The sequence below is a fragment of the Carassius carassius genome, chromosome 48 (genome assembly GCF_963082965.1).
Source record: "Carassius carassius chromosome 48, fCarCar2.1, whole genome shotgun sequence".
Lineage (NCBI taxonomy): Eukaryota > Metazoa > Chordata > Actinopteri > Cypriniformes > Cyprinidae > Carassius > Carassius carassius.
In genome coordinates, this window is record NC_081802.1 from 23279819 (window position 1) to 23288002 (window position 8184).

The 8184-nt window shown below is 36.1% G+C and overlaps 1 non-coding gene across 1 annotated transcript; it reads right to left on the minus strand.

Moving 5' to 3' along the window:
* Window positions 1-7231: 7231 nt before the first annotated feature.
* LOC132132016 (5S ribosomal RNA) lies at window positions 7232-7353 on the minus strand. The gene has a single exon (XR_009428989.1). It is a non-coding gene; the product is annotated as a 5S ribosomal RNA (ribosomal RNA).
* Window positions 7354-8184: the final 831 nt, after the last annotated feature.

Here is an 8184-nt window from a genome sequence, read left to right on the forward strand (position 1 = left end):
ATCTTCCCCAAACTTCACATGTGTGATAAGAGTCCTGGCCTGAACACATCTGCAGGCCAATATTCCATCGGGTGTGGCAAAATGGCTCGATAGCGCCACCTATACACTTTCAACATAGCGCGCCTCGAGCTCCGTTTCACGTACATGTACAAAAATCGGTACACACATGTAACACACCAATACCTACAAAAAAGTCTCTTGGTATGAAATCCGAATCCCAACAGGAAGTCGGTTATTTTGAATTTTCCCTGCAAAATTGGCGTTGTTTTTGCCATTTTCAGGGGCTGTACTTTAACGAACTCCTCCTAGAGATTTATTCAGATGAGCACCAAACTTGGTCAGTGTAATCTAAATCCATTTGCGATGTTAAATTGCGAAGGACTTGAGGTTTCGTTAAAGGGCGTGTCCATGGCAGCCTGACAAATTTCGATGTTTCGCCATGAAAAAGGAAGTTGCTGTAACTCAGACATACAATGTCCAATCTGCCCCAAACTTCACATGTTGGATAAGACTCTTGACCTGAACAGATCTACATGCCAATATTCAGTTATAGTCATAGCGCCACCTATTGGAAACAGGAAGTGAAATATTTTACACTGCGACAAACTACTCCTAGACATTTTATGACATCAATGTTATTTTTGTGGTCAGTCTAATCTAAAGACCTGTGTGATGTTTAGTTGTGAAGATCTTGAGTTTTCGTTAAAAGGTGTGTCCATGGCGCCGTGACGAAGTTCGATGTGTCGCCATGGGAATAAAAGATGTTATAACTCAGGTATAAAATGTCCGATCTTGCCCAAACTTCACATGTGTGATAAGGGTCCTGGCCTGAACAGATCTGAAGGCCAAGATTCCATTGGGTGTGGCAAAATGGCTCGATAGCGCCACCTATACACTTTCAACTGAGTGCATATACACTTTCAACGGAGTGCGCCTCAAGCTATGTTTCACGTACATGTACAAAAATCGGTATACACATGTAACACACCAATACCTACAAAAAAGTATCTTGGTACGAAATCCGAATCCAAACAGGAAGTCAGTTATTTAGAATGTTCTCTGCAAAATTGGTGTTGTTTTTGGCATTTTCAGGGGTTGTACTTTAACAAACTCCTCCTAGTGATTTATTCAGATCAACATCAAACTTGGGCAGTTAAATCTAAAGGCCTTTGCGAAGTTAAATTGGGAAGATCTTGAGATTTCGTTAAAGGGCGTGTCCATGGCGGCCTGACAAATTTCGATGTTTCGCCATGAAAAAGGAAGTTGCTGTAACTCAGACATACAATATCCAATCTGCCCCAAACTTCACATGTTAGATAAGACTTCTGCCCTTAACAGATCTACATGCCCATATTCAATTATAGTCATAGCGCCACCTGCTGGCAACAGGAAGTGACATGTTTTACGCTGCGACAAACTACTCCTAGAAATCTTTTGACATTAATGTATTTTTTGTGGTCAGTCTAATCTAAAGGCCTGTGCAATGTTAAATTGTGGCAATCTTATGTTTTTGTTAAAGAGCGTGTCCATGGCAAAAATTACAAAATTTGATGTCTCGCCACAGCAAGAAAAGTTGTTGTAACTCAGGCATAAAATGTTTGATCTTCCCCAAACTTCACATTTTCGATAAGAGTGCAGCCCTGAACACATCTGAAGGCCAATATTCCATTGTAATGATAGCGCCACCTGCTGGCAACAGAAAGATTGGCACATATATGGAATAAACATTGATATATTCTACTTATATTTATGAGTTTAAACGCATATTTCTCACCGTTCACCTATTTACTAAAGCCACTCGCTGCCGGTGAGCCCGGGTGCGAGGGCCCGTTCATCGCTGCTTGCAGCTTTAATTTTATATGTTCTTCTTCTTTCTTAAAAAGTACTTGCTGAGGTAAAAGTTCCACCTTGCCAATTCTCATACACACACTCTTTTCGACATTCACCTTTGCGCCTGACCCTTTACAGTATTTCTGTAAAATGTTCATTGCCCTCATAACACTTTGAACGTCCTCAACCAGCAATGTTGTGTCATCTGCATATTGATATATTGGCTCTTGTTCAGCCTTTCCTTCTATTCTTATACCTTTTATGTCATTATCTGCTTTTATTGCTAATCCCAGTGGCTCTGCTACAAGTGAATATAGTAAAGCAGATAACGGACATCCTTGTCTAATCGATCTCGTTGTCTTAAAACGTTCAGATATAAAACCATTGCATTTAATACATGTGTAAATATTAGAATAAAAAATCATAATCCATCTTCTAAAATTATCCCCAAATCCAAACTTTTTAATTACATTAAATAAATATTCATGTTCCACTCTATCAAAGGCTTTCTCTAGATCCAAACTGATTAAATAACCCCCCTTATTTTTCTCCCTCATATAAAACATTGTATCTCTTATACTTTGAACTGTATCTAATATATCCTTGCCCTGTACTCCATATGCCTGTGTCGTGCTTATAATTTTGAGTAAAACTTTTTTCAATCGATTTGCTAAAACCTTTGCTAAAATTTTTAAATCTGTATTTAGCATAGTTAAAGGCCTATAATTCTTTAGATCATTAGGATTCCCTCTTTTTTTATAAATCATTTTAACCATTCCTATCTTCGTTTTTTTTACTTAATTCTTCTTTTTTTTAAATCTCATCATATACTACTTTCAAAACTGGTACTACAATCTCTCTAAAACTCTTATAAAATTCATTTGTTAATCCATCTATACCTGGGCTCTTTCCTGTAATCAATTGACTTATTGCTATATCAATTTCCTCTTCCGATATCTCTGCATCACATAAAATATTATCTTCCTCTAAAACCTTTACCTTTATTTGATTTAAACAAAACTCTTCTTCCTTCTTATCTATCCCCCTTCCCTTGAACATGTTTTCGTAAAAGCTTTTAGCAGTTGATAGTATTTCTTCAGTTCCTTGTTTTTTTCACCATTTTCATCTACCACTTCGTTTATTAAATCTGCCTTCTGTCTATTTTTTTCCAAATTAAAAAATAACTTTGTGCTTCTTTCTCCTTCTACAACATACTTTGCTTTACTTCTAATGATAGCCCCTCTACATTTTTCATCTTCAATTTCGCCTATCTGTTGTTGTAACTTTAACCCTCTGGAGTCTAAGGGTATTTTTGGGGCCTGGAGAAGTTTTGTCATGCCCTGACATTTGTGCTTTTTTCAGTTTCTTATCAATATCTGAATGGGTAAAGTCTAATCTCACTGTAAACAGCACAAACTGGGCTATAATAATATGTAAAATGCATGTATATACATGATTGTGTTTTTGAGAAAAAAAATATTATGCGTGGTTAGTGAAAAACTAAAAATGTTAAAACACTTGAATAAGGCAAAAAAAACACATAAAGAACAATGGTTCCCGGGATTTTTGAGAACTGGAACTTGTAGCCTAGAATTTTTCTTTCTAAATGATGTGAAAATCATCTTGTTTACTCACTTACAGAAAACAATATATTGATTTACATTTTCTAAGACACTTTTTGTTGGTAAAAGTCATATGCGAGTAGGCGTCAACTATCATGAATATCATTGTTAGGGGGAATAAATTGAAAGAACAGCATTGTTTTTACATTTGTTAGCTTACAGTAATTTATTTGTTACATTTATATTATTTACATCAAGCTTTTGAATGGTATAGTATTGTATATTGTTATTGAAACTTCATAATATTTCACTTGATTATATATTTAGTCAGGAATTATAGTTTGGAAAAAGTCTTTGGAAAAAGTCTAAGTAGTAAAATGTTTACACGTTATGTGAAAACTAGTACAAGTATATAAATAAATAAAAAGAGACTTACTCATGTTTATGATCTCTGCTGAATAAAGTGCTTCATTCTTTTTTTTCTGAGGAAATCCAAATCCTCAAATCCTCAACCACATCACATCTTTTTGGGGTGAATTATGTCTTATTCCTCTCATCGCGAAGCAAACAGTAAAATAAACACTTGAAGAACAGTCTGGCTGCTTTTTCTTCTGTTATGGGCGTATCAAGCCGCGCGCTTCAGTTTGAATCTGAATAGCGCGTTCAGCGCGGGGGCGTGGTCACATTAGATATAATGAAGGGAGACTTGAAAAACAGACATCGCGTTGTTTTCATATGGATTACTTTATCACAGAAAATCTGTTTTCGGCGCCACTTGTTTAGTTTAAAAGTAGACATATCAGGCTTTCTATAGATATCTCTCTCATGTCTCTTCGTTGAGTATTCACGGAGTTACAGTTCATTTTAATGACGTGTTTGTAAAAGAAGATCAGCGCAGACAAAGGCTGCAGACAGCACACCTTGTTTGTTATCTTTATTTTATAAGTGCACAATGTTTTGTTGTTATTATGTCTGTATCCAAAAAAAGTAGACCCTTTACAGATTCGATTGATGTAGCCTATTGCTCTTATCTGTACGATGGAGAAAATGACTCAAAACGCGTATCCGCGTTAATCGACTTCAAAGTTAACACTTTCCCTAATTCTTCTCCGTTATTTTCCTCTATTCTTTGTATTTCTTTTTCCAACTCTTTTCTTATTTTCATTTCCTTACTATTTTTCACTTTTCTTAAAATTTTACAATATTGTATCGAAGCATTCTTTGTATCCCATTTCACATTATCCCACCATATTCTTTTTCCTTCTTCGTACATCTTATGCATTTTACTATTTTCTACTATTTGCTTAATTTTTTCTTTATAAGATTCATCTTTCAATATTGCTGCATTTAAAACCCAAACCCCTGCTCCTCTTTCTATTATGGTAAAATCTAATTTAACACATAAAAAGAAATGATCACTAAGACCAACTTCTTTATAATATACACTTTTGATATGTCCCTCCATTTCCCCATTACATAAAACATAATCAATTCTACTTTGTTTTAATTCATTCATTACCATTTGTTTTCTTGAAAACGTTCTCTTTGTTCTATTTCTCTCTCTCCATATATCTATCAAATTACTTTCTTTCTTTACCTTCACCAGCTCTTCTCTACCCTTCTCAGCTCTGAAAACCATTTTACTTGCCAAATCAAATTCTGAAAAAACTGTATTAAAATCCCCTATTAAAATAACATTCTGCCATCTTTTTGGGTTAAAATTCACGTTTTTAAAAAAATTCAACCTTCTCTTTTTCTTCATGTGGTGCATGAATATTATAAATGATTATATTATCTTTGTCTTTTTCTATTTTAACAGCCATGCTTTTTCCTACCCCATCGTTAAATATTACTTGTTCTTTTCCACATACCCCTCTCTTTATTAAAATTGCTACCCCACTCCCTGAATTCTCTCCTCCATTATTCACATATGTATTACCATCCCATTTTGTTTGAAACCTTTCAAAACTTTAATTTTTCCAATTTGTTTCTTGCAATACAATCATATCAGCTACTTTGCATAAGACCCCCATCTTTTCAAATGTATCTATATTCAGTAGACCTCTAGCATTCCATGATACATACAATGTTTAAAAACATAATAATTAATAAATAATAATAAAAAATTAAACCAAACATTGTTTTCTTAGTCTACCTCCTCCTCCTCAACTTCCATCAGCACTTGAAATCTATTCTCAAACAAATGTTTCCCCTTACTGTGTTTTTTCCTTACAAGTCTTTTTTTTTCTGGCCACATCCACATTTGGTATTACCTTAAGGGTTCTCCTTCTTAATGTCTCCCTTCTGTCCTTTCTGTCGTCCATTTTGTCCATTTCTTTCTGTTCTTCAGTTATCTCTTGCATTCCCTCCTCCTTTTCTTTTAGTCCTTGGTCCTCCATTTCCTCCAATGCCCCTTGTGTTACTTCCTGTGATGTCCATATTCCTTTGTCCATTTCTCTTTCCAGCCTTTTCTCTTCCAATTCCTTCTTATTTTCCACAATAGCCTCTTTATTCACAGCATCATCTTCCTCATTCTCTCCATCATTTTGCAATTCAGTTTCTTTTGACATTGGCCCTCCTACACCTTCTGACTCTTTATTTTGAATTTCATTCTCCATCCAACACTCACATCTTACGATCACCTTTCTGCAATCCGGGCACTTAATTGCATCGCAATCCCTTGCGTAATGACCCTGCTCATTGCACTGATGACATTTAAATTCTGGACAGTCTTTGAACACATGTCCCGGATTCATGCACAATCGACAGGTTTTAACCTGACGATCATGCATGATCCTGAAATACTGTGTTCCCTCCTCCGTATCAAACTTTGTACTGTATGGCAGGGACACTACTTCTTCAGGGAATTTCACCCTTAGGTACCTTGTACCATCCGCAATGTCTGTGCCTGGATACATTCTTCTTCTGATGTCTGAAACAGGTGTTACGCCCCAATTTTGTAATTTATCTAAAATGTCAGAGTCCTCAATATAGGCTGGCAAATGTATGAAAGAAACCACATACTCCCTTGTTTTCAGTTGTCGAATCTCACACAGTTTTCCTTTTATCATTAATCCTTCATCTAATCCATCACACACCTCCATGTTTATCAGTGTAATTTCATATTCTTTTCCTTGCCTCGGTCTGACTGCTAGAATCTTTCCTCCTCCAATCCTTTCGTTCACTGCTTTGATAATGTCCTCTGCTCTTGCATCTCTCTGATCCGCCATGTCAACAATTACCGTAGCCTCTTTAGAATAAATCTTCTTGTTATAATCCATTCGTCCTTGTCCATCTCGTTGTCCTTTATTCGTTTCTTTGTCCGTTAGCACTCGTCTTCCTCCTGCCATGTCCACTTCTTTGCCATGTAATCCATCCATTTTCCAAACAAAAGAAAAATTACTCCCCAGACAACAAACTGCTGCTGGGAAGTGTAAAAACTATAACAAACAAAAATTAATAAGAAAAAATCTTTACTCAGATAAAACAAAACAAAAAATACAAGGTGAGCCTCTCTCACCTACTGTCTACTACAAACTGCCAAGTCACTTCCTGTGTAGCTCAATAGCGCTGCCAGGTTGGTATGGCCGTAAGCGAAAGCTGCTGCAAAGAGAGGGCTATTTAAAGATCAGCCTCTCTAATCTCCAGTTCATTTTATAAGTAGGGAAGAAAACCCAAAAGCTTACAGCACCTGGTATTCCCAGGCGGTTTCCCATCCTAGTACTAACCAGGCATAGCCAGGTATGGCCGTAAGCGAAAGCTGCTGCAGAGAGAGGGCTATTTAAAGATCAGCCTCTCTAATCTCCAGTTCATTATATAAGTAGGGAAGAAAACCCCAAAGCTTACAGCACCTGGTATTATTCCCAGGCAGTCTCCCATCCAAGTAGTAACCAGGCCCAAACCTGCTTAGCTTCCGAGATCAGACGAGATCGGGCATAGCCAGGTTGGTATGGCCGTAAGCGAAAGCTGCTGCAAAGAGAGGGCTATTTAAAGATCAGACACTGTAATCTCCAGTACATTATATAAGTTCGGAAGAAAACCCAAAAGCTTACAGCACCTGGTATTCCCAGTCGGTCTCCCATCCAAGTACTAACCAGGCCCAAACCTGCTTAGCTTCCGAGATCAGACGAGATCGGGCATAGCCTTTTTTTTTTTTTTTTTTTTTTTTATTATCAAAAGTATCAAATCAAATACAATTTACATTCAAAATAGAGTATCATAGTCATCAAATAATTACATAAACACAAGAACTTGTCTATCCCTTCACCAATAATTTGCATTCATACCTACAATTATACACTTAATTATCATGACATTTTTCCCTTTTCGTTTAGAAATTTATGCTTAAACTTCCTTCGTCATCCACACATACAAGTCCACATCCATTAATGAAAACTTTTTCAAACACATCTTGGCTAAGATATTTCCACATTAGAAAGACATTCTTTCTCATCACAGTTTTAAACATCACAGTAATGTCCACATTTTTCCCTTCAAAATATGCCAAATTCCTTCTTGCCCAAATTGCATATCTTGCATGACTTAAAATGTAATTACACAAATTAACCTTCCAATCTTTACAATTATTACATTCACCAAATAAAACATTTTCCTCCATTCATCTCCTTCTATCTCTTTTCCCCAGTCATCCTTTATCAATTTCTTCAGTTTTTCATGAAATATGTCTAGCTCTTTACATTCAAAAAATATATGCATTAACGTTTCTGTATCAGTTTTACATACGTCACATTCTCTATTCACATTCTTATTAATTTGATGAATCACCACCTTT